The 12,617-nt window shown below is 41.2% G+C and overlaps 1 protein-coding gene across 7 annotated transcripts in view; it reads right to left on the reverse strand.

Annotated features, from left to right (window-relative positions):
- Positions 1 to 12,617, reverse strand: part of LOC115650270 (transmembrane protein 263-like) — a 351,659-nt gene that overhangs the window by 138,023 nt on the left and 201,019 nt on the right. The window lies entirely within an intron of this gene.

Here is a 12,617-nt window from a genome sequence, read left to right on the forward strand (position 1 = left end):
TGAAATAAATATATTTGAAAATGTGGAAAACATCCAAAAATATTTATATAAATGGTATTCTATTATTGTTTAACAACATGATTAATTGCACAATTAATGGTGATAAAAAATTTTAATTGAGTGAGTAATTGTGATTAATTTTTTTAATTGCTTGACAGCCCTGGTAGTTACCCAGCCATTGTAAAACAGAGTGAAAGGCTATGCTGACAAACTACAAAAGCAGGGGCCTGCAGTCTTCTACTGCTCTTTGCACCAGGTGGATATGTATTCCTTTTCTTTCAATTAAGTAGAACTTCATTCAAGGCAAGATGTGGTCACAGCCTACGTAACATGGTGCAGCCAGACTACCCTAGAGCTAAAGCAAACATATTGTCAGTGGTGGCCAACACTTTGTGACCCCAGTCAGACTCAGCACAAGCTAAAAGCTCTCTTGAAACTAGAACAAAGGAATCGGTAACCCTGAAAGGGAAGAGACAATGGATGCCCACATGATGGAGAAAGCATATGAGATACACGAGTATGTAGAGAAGGAACTTGGGCAAATAGGATTGCAAATGGCATTTGAGCAATGAGGACCCAGCAGCAAGGGAGCAACAGTCTAATACGCTGTCATGGGGCCTTTGTGCCACACCTCCAAGTTCAGGTAAGAAAGAGCTAACACAAAAGAAAGATGATGGCAACACAGTCTTTTCCTGTTTTGGTTGCTGCTAAAAGACATTAAAGCTACAACATAGGAGATGGGGAATTAATTGTATTCAAATTATTTTTTGCTCTCTACATTGAAACTAAAAATTACTTCAACTCCAGATGCTAAAAAAAATTCAGGCTCATTAGTTCCAGGTATTTTCCCCACGTGCCTGTCTTCGTTCCAATTACAATAATTCAACAGAATTAATTACATTTGTAATTTGATTAATAAAGATATACATTTTGTTAAGCAACCCTACAGGATAAGCCTCGATTCAGACTTGCTGCTCCAAGCTGGTAAGGGTTGTTTTCCCTTGAGAAAAGTGAAAGGTTTTCAAAACTACTACTGCTAACAAGAATGAGGGCAGGCAGCGATAGCCCTGGGATCTCTATGAATTGCTCCTCTGCACAGATTCTCTCTTGGAAGCCCACCCGATTGCACCGGAATTCCAGTTCTACATATTTCCTCACCCCAAACTGACCTGGCAGCAGAAATAATTTTGGCCACAGCTTGTGACTGTTGTCATCTTTCGGCATCTTCTAGTTGTGTCCAGGCTCACCATTTTGGTGAGTACCAAACTGGCAGATCGTGCTTAGTTATCTTGAGCTAGATTTAGGTAGCACATTGGTCTTCTCTGGCTTTCCTGAGTACAAAGGACCTGACCCCATTAAACACTTCAGCTGACTATGCAGTGCTGGTGGACAGCCACTTTAGACATCTGGATCTGCATTTCTCAGTAAGTGCTATGGAAAAGCTTCACAGGGCCTTGAAGTGACACTCCTGCTTTCATTTAAAAAACTGTCATGCTTAATGGAAGAAGGAGTAGTACCTTTTATGGCCCCGAAGGTGGCTGCCAGTCTGTAAGGAGGAGTAGAGCTCTGGCTAGTTTAGACTAAGATGAATCTGTGGAAGGGAGGCATTTCTGAACTGTGAGCAGCTATTTCAATTAGCTTAGTTGAAATAAAATGCAAGAACACTGAATGATTTATGATCAAAGGGGACTTTTTTATTTAATAATACAAGCAAAGTAGGTTTCTTGGGAAGATTTATAACTCCTTTCTGTTCACTAAACAGCCATTTCGTAGCCTAACAAAAGACCTTTTACAATCAGAAAACTTCCTCATGTCTCAGTGGGGTGCTACACCACACTGGGAATTGGGAGAGATGGACATTGCAATTTTACAGATCCATTGTGTCTCTCTCTCGTCAAATGGAGAAGAAATGGGTACTTCAGGAAAGAGCCCTTCCCCTGCCATTTCATGTCAAATTTATCCTCTGGCACTCAATCAGCAATTTTATAGCAATCAGCATCCAGGATAATGGCTCTCCATCACTCCTCCTCTCCACCTCCCACCCCGATGCCCCAGGTATCCTGGAGGAGTCAAGACCTTCACTAAGTGGATCTGCTAAATATCCTGCTATCCTGGCCCATACCCACCCCTATGCTGAGCTGTGGTTGGGTCTCACATAGGTGTGATGCTATTCAGAGAGACTCACCAGGGCACTTGATGAGCTGCTCCTGGTTTACTATTATATGTGGTTGCAGCAGCAGCACAAAACTGTAAGTCAACTGCACGGCACAGTCGAAAGGATCGAATGTGCACTTAATCCGTACTGTGTATTATCCAATGGGAATCAATCCCTTGGATTTGGACCACCACACTATGTAAAAGCCCATGTTGCTCTGCAAAGCTCGATCTGAGGGAACGAGATTGCTAGTCTACCTCCCAAAATTCTCAGTGCCTCATCCAAGTCAAGCCACAGCCAAAACCTTAAAGCCGTTTTTCTTAAACTGCCCTGTCACTCCAAAAAGAGAAACTACCTTTGCTACACTAAGAAGTGGGCAGCATTATCAAATGTTTTCTCATACTACTGCACACCCATTCATAGGCCTATACTGGGATGGTCCTAGTACTGCCCACAGGTCAAGTCCAGCTGTCTGGAGTCCTGCAGTCTGCTTCACAACTGCCTTCATTTTTAACATAAAAAATGCAGCCTATGGAAACGACATATTCCAGTATGCAACATGGTGGAGCATCCCCTCTTGACAAGAGAGAATACTGTATGCCAGGACTCATAGCCTACGTGATCTGCTTGTCTGTATTAAAAAACAGAGCAAATAAAACTTGCTTCATTTCAGGCAAAGTAAATGAAATAAATGTGGCCCTCAAACTTTTAAGATGGATTTAGGTAGCACATTGGTCTTCTAATGTGGCCATTGATTGGACTAAATATGGGTGACTTTTCTTAAACGAGGACAAAAATAAGAATGATAGAATTCATTTACTGCCAGCCAAAGGATTCCTAAATAAAGATTTCTTTCCCAAGTAATAAGCTATGCTTTACAGCAGGATTAATTTTACAGCTGTAAGAAAGTCTGAGCCCTTCATTCTCAGAAAGTTCCTTTTGAAAAATAAATCTTATGTAAATGCAGAGCTGGTGTTGGCAGCAACTAATGTTTTGATCATAACTTCAGAAAACAGACATAATTATCATAAAAACAGAATAGGTCTGACATAAACGAGGAATTCAACATGTGACGAGAACAGGGGTAAAATGCTAAGAAACAACACACCTCACGGGCTTGCTTTAGAAAACCTTCTTTTCATAGGACTCCATCTGGTCTCTCCAGATAACTGTAAACAACCAGGTGAGGTTTAGCCTCGTGCTTCTGGGCAAATTTGCCAACAGCAAAGAGTGGCAATCGTGGAGTTAAATTGGTAGACTGGAATGTGTATCACCTCATCACAGCATTCTTATTCTACATGGTGGTCAACTACAGCGATATTAAAAGGCAGTTAGATCTCAGACATCCAGGCATAAGCTGATCATTACAGTTATGTATGCTTGTGTAAGGATGGTCTGAAGGGTATTTCATGGCAACAGAATATGTTAACGTGGCTATAAGAATTAGGGGTTGTTGTCGCTGTACAAGTTGATGACAATGTGCCATGGAGTGCACAGAGTCCTGCTGGAGGTGCATTATGGGGAGCAGGATTTCACTTCCCTATCTTTTTAAATATGTGTGTGTGTGTGTGTGTGTGAGACAGAGAGAGAGAGAGAGAGAGAGATTTGTGAGGGATCTAAAAGGCAAATTGTGGCTGCCCACATGCAGACAGAATAGAAAACTTCTGACAGCAATCGGGATTCTCAAGACTCTGAATATCAAGTCAACTCATGGGTACATCACATGACTAATATTCTACCTCCAGTGGTGGCCAACACAAGACATTTTTATGCCTTCAAAGAGCATGGTGATGGGCATGATATAAAATTCTAGATAAACAGTAACATGTTGTATTGATTGCAATTCGGGACAGGATATCAGTCATGGTGAATTAATGATCTGGTTCAATATGGCCAGCCCTGTACCTCCAAGTGCAACAGAAAATTATCTGTTCCTGGATAATTGCAATTTGCCTTAGTAGGTCATATTAAATTAAAAAAACACTAAACTGAGTTTCACATAAGTGCTCTATTTGCAGTTACCACTTCTGAATTTTCCCCTAAACTGAGAATACTTGGAACAAAAGCACACAATTCTTCAGTCCAAAAGTAGAAAAGGGTAATAACAGACTCGTATGGGTCCTGTATATACTGACAGTCTTTCTGTCTATGAGTACTGGAGTACTGGTACAATTCTAATTGGTGTTGGTGAGATTTCATGCACCCGTCAAGTAGAAAATAGATCTGTTAAACTACTACAGTATGTTCAATAATGTTTTGCCATCATGGTTAAGAGGATACCTGTGTGGGGCTTGAGGAGAGGATTGAGTTGGAAGACTGAAAAATCGCACAGGTCTGCTGGATTCTACCAAGGGGGTTACTGAAAAATATTAGTGAGCACTGAATAAAGTATGAAGTAGATTTAGCCAGTGCGCCAGCATTCTGCAACTAATATACCATAGGGGACCGGCAGGCTCTGGGAATTAGCAGTGGGATATGGAATTTAGCACCTCTAGTTTACCAGTTTGTAACCACTCTAGATCAGTAGTGAGTGAAAGTTCCTACTGTAAAACAGCTTTTCTGTGACCTACATGCAATAATTTAGGGATCTGTCTTGGGAAGAAGTATGGGACTTCAGTCTTGGGGTATGTCTACACTACGGGATTATTCCAGTTTTACAGAAGCCAATTTTTGGAAACAGATTGTATAAAGTCGAGGGCACGTGGCCACACTAAGCACATTCATTCGCCGGTGTGCGTCCATGTACCGAGGCTAGCGTCAACTTCTGGAGCATTGCACTGTGGGGAGCTATCCCATAGCTATGACTGGGTAGCTAACCCATAGCTATCCCATAGTTCCTGCAGTCTCCCTCGCCCCTTGGAATTCTGGGTTGAGATCCCAATGCCAGATGGGGCCAAAAATTTGTTGCGGGTGGTTATGGGTAAATGTCGTCAGTCAATCCTCCCTCCGTGAAAGCAACGGCAGACAATCATTTCGCGCCCTTTTCCCTAGACTGCCTGGGCAGATGCCATAGCACGGCAACCATGGAGCCTGTTCATCCTTTTTTCATTGTCATCGTCTGTCTACTGGATGTTGCTAACAGACTTGGTACTGCAGTGCTACATAGCAGCATCCCCTTTGCCTTTGCAAGTTAGCAAAGACAGTTACCTGCTCTACTGTACCGTCTGCTGCTTTGCAAGTTGACAAAGACGGTTACCAGTCATACTGTACCGTCTGCTGCTCTCATGGGTGCTCCTGGCCGGCCTCGGTACAGTTGGTCGGGGGTGCATGGACAAAAATGGGAATGACTCCCCAGGTCATTCTCTTCTTTAAGTTTTGTCTAATGGAGAGTCAGTCCTGCCTAGAATATCAGGCAAGCCTACTAAAGAACCAGAGAGGCAAACGGATGCTCCAGGACAGAGCCCCAGACATCCTGCAGAAATGATGAGTTGCATGCCATTCTAGGAGGTGCCCCTGCAACAACCCCACCCCTCCTGGGCTACCGTGGCAGTTATCCCCCCATTTCACCAAGGCCAGCCAGGAGCACTCATGGGATGACGACGACGGATACCAGTCCTACTGTACTGTCTGCTGTCTGCAAGGCAAGGGAAGGGAAGGGGATGCTGCTGTGTAGCACTGCAGCACCGCATCTGCCAGCAGCATCCAGGAGACATATGGTGACATTGAAAAAAGGCGAGAAACGATTTTTTTCCCTTTGCTTTCACAGAGGGAGGGAGCGGGGCTGATGACATATACCCTGAACACCCACGACAATGTTTTTGACTCTTCAGGCTTTGGGAGCTCAGTCAAGAATTCAAATGATTTTCAGAGAGTGTGGGAACTGTGGGATAGCTACAGTCGTCAGTTGCCCCTCTCTCAATGAGTGTCCATTTCATTCTTTGGCTTTCTGGTACGCTTGTCTCAGCTTCTTAAGTTTCACGCAGCACTGCACTGAGTCCCTGTTGTGGCCTCTGTCCATCATGCCCTTGGAGATTTTTTCAAATGTTTTGGAACAGAGTTCTGATAGAACAGATTCATCTCCTCATACAGAGATCAGATTCAGTATCTTCCATACGGTCCATGCTGGAACTCTTTTTTGATTCTGGGACTGCATGGTCACCTGTGCTGATCAGTTCTCCACTCTGGGCAAACAGGAAATGAAATTCAAAAGTTCGCGGGGCTTTTCCTGTCTACCTGGCCAGTGCATCCGAGTTCAGATTGCTGTCCAGAGAAGTCACAATGGTGCACTGTGGGATAGCTCCCGGAGGCCAATACCCTCGAATTGTGGCCACACTAACCCTAATTCGAAACGGCAATACCGATTTCAGCGCTACTCCCCTTGTCGGGGAGGAGTACAGATATCGATATTAAAAGCCCTTTATATCGAAATAAAGGGCTTCGTTGTGTGGACGGGTGCAGGGTTAATTTGGTTTAACACTGCTAAATTCGAGATAAACTCGTAGTGTAGACCAGACCTTGAAGACTGTTAACACAAGCACTTTCACAAGCACCAAACTCATTCAAAACTCTACCCTTTCAGCTGAACCTATTCAAATAAAAAACTTGCAACCTTGCTGAGAACTGTGGCTGGGATACACATAGGTCCTGTTAGGATGAAAAAGGTTTAAAACCAACAGGAAAGAAAGTATGAACCTCAAACATTTTCCCTTGACTCTTATTAAGCTTGACAGTGACGTAACCATGAGTAAATTTACAAAAATAACAAAAAATCGTTGTGGAGAAAGCTCCCCATAAAGCAGAAGCAACTGCAGTTTTTTCCTTTTCCCTTAACGTTCTGTCAGATGTTCAATAATCCAGTGCATTTATTTTCTTTACTTTCATCTCCTTCTTCAGGGCTGACATCCAGGCACTTTCTCTATATATAGTATATATATAAACATTTCACATTGCAACAGAGCCCTTTGTTAAGCAGTATTTTATGGGCCCTGTTTGCAGATCCAGACAATGCTCTGACCTCTTGAATCATAGTACCTTTAGTGAGATGGATTTCCATGCCTATCAAGGACAACTTGATAGCCCTGGAAAGAACCACGAAAAGGGGCACTGAAACCCACAATGTTATGTATGAATGAGAGGAATAAGGGGAAGATTAAAGCACATTTTGAACTTTGACATTAGTAATGAGTTTGCCATTTAGTTTGCCAGAGCTCAAGGTTGTAATTAGTGATAAATAAAATGATAGCATGGAAAACTCCTTCTTTCTCCATTCCACATGCTATTTGCTTTCCATTTATTCCCCTCCAGCCCCTGAAAACTCAGAATAGTGAGATCATCTGGGAAACCATCACTGTCTTGTGAATTTATTACGTGCACAACAGGAAGCAACTTAATCTTCTACTCATCACAGTGTCACCAACTCTCAGGATTTTGTCACACGTCTTCCAATATTTGGCATGTTTAAAAGCTCCAGCTTCTGGAGTCATGTCATTAAATGAGAACCTCAGCTTTCGATTAGATAAAAAGGAAGATTCTTGCCATTGTGGTTGTGCAGAAAAGTTTGAAAATGCGATTTCTCAAGATTCAAAAATCAGAAGGCAAATAAAAAAAATCTAAGACTCATTCTTTTTTCAAAATCTCTTGATTTTGGGGGTCTGACTCATGGTTTATTGATATTTAGGATTGACAATACTGACTCTCACTCCTGTTGAGGGACAGAATCCCAAACCATCAGTGAAACCTCAAATGCAAATCTGCATTTCCAGCAAGTAGCTTCTTTTATTAAATAATTTGACACTTCTGGCCTCATGCCTTCACTTGTGTCTCCCTTTCCCCATTCCACATGACTCTCCTTACCAAAAGCATAAGATTAATTCTTCCTCCAACCTTGCAGTAGGGTAATTATAACAGAACATAAGCCTCACATGTAAGCAACACTAATGTAGAACCAAGAGGCTTGCATGTGTCAGCAGAGTACAGAGGAGAATTGTTCTGCAGTTGCATATTGTTTCACAACATATAACAAACACTGGGTGTTATGATACGGGATGATAAAATAATAAACCTATCATTTAAATTCACTGTGTTTGGCCTTTGCTATTTGCTATTCTGAGTTTTTATTAAATCCCAGCTTGACAAATACACAACAGTATGTTATGGCAAAATAAAAGCTGGAAGTCCAAGATTAGCACGCATGATATCTTGGAGTTATGAATTATTAGTTTGAGTTGTATAAAATGTATTGATATGGCTTCAGTAGAGAGCTACATTACAAAAAAGAATCACAAATTACATGAAAAGGGAAGTAAATGAAAGAAGGATACAGGTACCTCTTGCCACACTATCAAAAGAACACACACACACACACTCTTTTCTATGTGGCAGACAGTCTTCTAAAATACTATGAAACATTTATATAATTTAAAAAAAGAAAAAAAGAAACCTACCTCTGTCCAAAAAAACAAAACAAAAACCAGTTAGCGGAGAAAGCCTTTGCCTAGGAGTCTTAAAGTGCAAGAAGTAAATAGACATTCTTTTTGTAATTTTCAAACATAAGCCAAAACTTCAATTACATGTGAAATCTGTTACAAACTGTGATTTCAGCTTCCTGCTGTGGGCAGCCATCTTCCTGAAACAAGGAATGTACTTTGGGCTGCTTGCAATTCTATTGCAGTTATTTTAGCATTGTTACACTACACTGAAAACAATTTTTTAAAATTAAATGCTGTGTTTAAATATTAAAGGTCGGAGCTCTTTTTAGTGATCATGCTACAGCTGGATTATGGCCTTTGACACTGGCTTTCTCCCACTACTCTAGTGTCGCAAACGGGTTCACCTTTGTTTCAGGGTGGATGCTGCTACAGGAGTCACAAAAACAAAACAGAAACAGACAACTTGATGTTCAGATGTATTTTTGGTTAATGGTGAAAATGCTCTTCTTTCTAATATTTGGGCTGCAGAGCAGAGTAAGCCTGGAGTTTTCTTATAGCCAAATCCTTAAGTTTCTCTTAGAGTCCCGTAAATCTGAATGTCTATACACAACAGGAAGATCTCTGGTTTCCTTTCCTCTTTCCATCACAACACTCCCAACAAGGTGCTCTGTATTGGTTGTAGATGGTAAATTTCAATGGTCAGTATCCTCTAAATATGAAACAAGATGTCTAGAGGGAACAAAGATCATTACTTCAAGAAGCAAACACAAACATTTGCCATTTCTAAGGCAGTGTGAGTACATACTCATTTATTTCGGATTTTCCAGGGGAATCTGGGGATCAGAATACTAATAACTAGGGCCGTCAAGTGATTAAAAAATAAATCACGATTAATCATGCTGTTAAACAACAACAGAATACCATTTATTTTAAATATTTTGGATGTTTACTACCTTTTAAAACATATTAATTTCAATTACAACACAAAATACAAAGTGTACCGTACTCACTTTATATTTATTTTTTATTACAAATATTTGCACTGTAAAAAACAAAAAAAATGTATTTTTCAATTCACCTCATATAAGTACTGTAGATACTCATACAAATATCTCTTTATCATGAAAGTTGAACTTACAAATGTAGAATTATGTACAAAAAAACCCACTGCGTTCAAAAATTAAAAAATGTAAAACTTTAGAAACTACAAGTCCACTCAGTCCTACTTCTTGGTCAGCCAATTGCTAAGACAAACAAGATTGGTTACCATTTGCAGGAGATAATGCTGCCTGCTTCTTCGACCCATCCCAACAACCCTTTTAAGCGTCCAGGCTCATAGAGCATAAGAGTCTATTCTGCTAGGTGGTAAGAAGAGTTTATCACTATGCCCAAGCAGCCCCAAGGGCACATGTCAACCATGCCTTTGCAATTTTTAAAGATTGTTTGAAGTTGCTTGTGACTGAATTCAGGGAGTGGCTGGAGGTTTTGGTTTACTCTAATAAGACTTCTAGCCAGACAAACAGCATAGGATGGCATGCAAAGTCATCAAGGAACTTTCAGGATCAGGTTAGGGAAGGCAAAGATGGCCTATAGAAATTAGGTAGGGCACAACAGGAGGGAAAGACGCTTCCCTTGCATGCAGGTGTTTGTTTAAATAGCTGTTGGTGCCCAGACTTACAAGACGCTGCTAGACAAATGTGTGTGGTGGTGACAGTTTTGCAGATAGGACCGCACGAAGGACAGGCAAGGGGCTGCATGGCCCTTGATATAAAGCTTTCATCTTTTCTTTCTTGGGTTAAGGCCTGAGAGGGCAATGTCTATTTATTTTAGGTCCTTATTTAGGGTATTTTAACATAGGGCTGGGTAACAGACAGATTAGAGAGGGTAAAATCTTGTAGTTACTATTTTTGTTAAAGTAAACTGTAAGACATCCTCAGAGGCTGTCTATGTTTCCAGCGTTTGCTGCTAGATCATAAGGTGCTGGCAGAGACAGCTATCTGACCCATTCCACTGGCCATCAGAGATGCTTCCCCACCTCTATAGCTCTTTCCCAGTTTATACTCCTGACAGACTGGAGTAAAAGGTGTGAACCCTCATCACCATTCTAGTTATCTTTATTTCAACACCTTTGAATAAGCTCATTAGGCTGTTTCCTCTCTGGCATGCATTCAACTGTATCAGAGGTTCAATAAAAAAACAGCATTTCTAGATATGCAATCTTTCCCAGCCACCTCACTAAATTTCTTTGATATAACAGAGAAACAAGGTGGGTGAGGCAATATATTTTATTGGACCAGCTTCTGTTGGTAAGAGATACAAGCTTTTGAGCTTACCCAGAGTTCTTCTTCAGGTCTGGGAAAGGTATTCAGATATAATGCACAGTGTTTCAAAAGGAACTCTTAGAACCCTCAGGAAGGTGTTGAGTATACAACTTTTTGGGGATATTCCTTTAAATCACCACTTTCCCCATCCTACCTCTTCCAGTCTATGGTCTTTCTGAACGTCTATTAGGCTCACCCTGTATCTGTTTTAAGTGTGAAGCCAAATGTAATGCTCATCCTTTTAATAATATTTAAAGGGATTTTATTCCCATTTATATAAAATAAGATTATTCTTGGATGGTATGCAAATTATCATCTCCTAATATCATATTGTATTAGCAAGTGTACGAGTGACAGTGCTTACTAACACAGTCCATTATACCAGACTGGAGCACTGGGATTTCAAGATACTGCGAACAAAGCTGCCTTTAAACATCTTTCCCTGTAAGGGCAGCTGCAGAGTAAATAAGACCTTTCCTCATTACCCTGTGCTCCTGCAGTAACTGCTCTTATTGACAAACGTGGATCTGTTGCCTTCATCCATGAAGAGATTTATCAGCTTTGGCCTTCCAGCACTCTCACCTCAAGGAGCAAGCTCACCAGCTCCTCTCCACCTGGCTAAACCATTCATGCAACACTTTGATGAAGGAAAACAGATATACATTCAAAAGCTTGTGTAGTACTTGTGGCACCTTAGAGACTAACAAATGTATTTGGGCACAAGCTTTCATGGGCTAAAACCCACTTCATCAGATGCATGGAGTGGAAAATACAATAGAAAGATATATATATATATATACACACAGAGAACATGAAAAGATGGGGGTTGCCTTTACCAACTCTAATGAGACAAATCGATTAAAGTGGGCTATTATCAGCAGGAGGAGAAATCACTTTTGTAGGGGTAATCAAGATGGCCCCTTTCAAACAGTTGACAAGAAGGTGTGAGTAACTGTAGGGGGAAAATTAGCATGGGGGAAATAGTTTTTAGTTTGTGTAATGACCCATCCACTCCCAGTCTTTATTCAGGCCTAATTTGATGGTGTCATTAAATTAATTCCAGTTCTGCAGTTTCTCGTTGGAGTCTGTTTTTGAACCTTTTTGTGTTGAAGAATTGAGTGACCAGGGAGGTTGAAGTGTTCTCCAACTAGTTTTTTAATATTATAATTCTTGATGTCAGATTTGTGTCCATTTATTCTTTTGCGTAGAGACTGTCCGGTTTGGCCAATGTACATGGCAGAGGGGCACTGCTGGTACATGATGGCATATATCACGTTGGTAAATGTGCAGGTGAATGAGCCCCTGATGGTGTGGTTGATGTGATTAGGTCCTATGATGGTGTCCTTTGAATACATATGTGGACAGAGTTGGCAATGGGGTTTGTTGCAAGGATAGGTTCCTGGGTTAGTGTTTTTGTTGTGTAGTTGCTGGTGAGTATTTGCTTCAGGTTGGGGGGCTGTCTGTAAGCGAGGACTGGCCTGTCTCCCAAGGTCTGTGAGAATGAGGAATTGTCCTTCGTTCTTCAAGATAGGTTGTAGATCCTTGATGATGCGCTGGAAAGGTTTTAGTTGGGGGCTGAAGGTGACAGCTAGAGTACCCAGAAGTCACCTACTACAGGACAGGCCCCAAAAGAAAGTAACAGAACACCACTAGCCGTCACCTTCAGCCCCCAGCTAAAATCTCTCCAGTGCATCATCAAGGATCTACAACCTATCCTGAAGGATGATCCCTCATTCTCACAGACCTTTGGAGACACTACAAAAGTGATTGCTC

The sequence above is a fragment of the Gopherus evgoodei genome, chromosome 4, assembly GCF_007399415.2.
Source record: "Gopherus evgoodei ecotype Sinaloan lineage chromosome 4, rGopEvg1_v1.p, whole genome shotgun sequence".
Taxonomy (NCBI): Eukaryota; Metazoa; Chordata; order Testudines; family Testudinidae; genus Gopherus; species Gopherus evgoodei.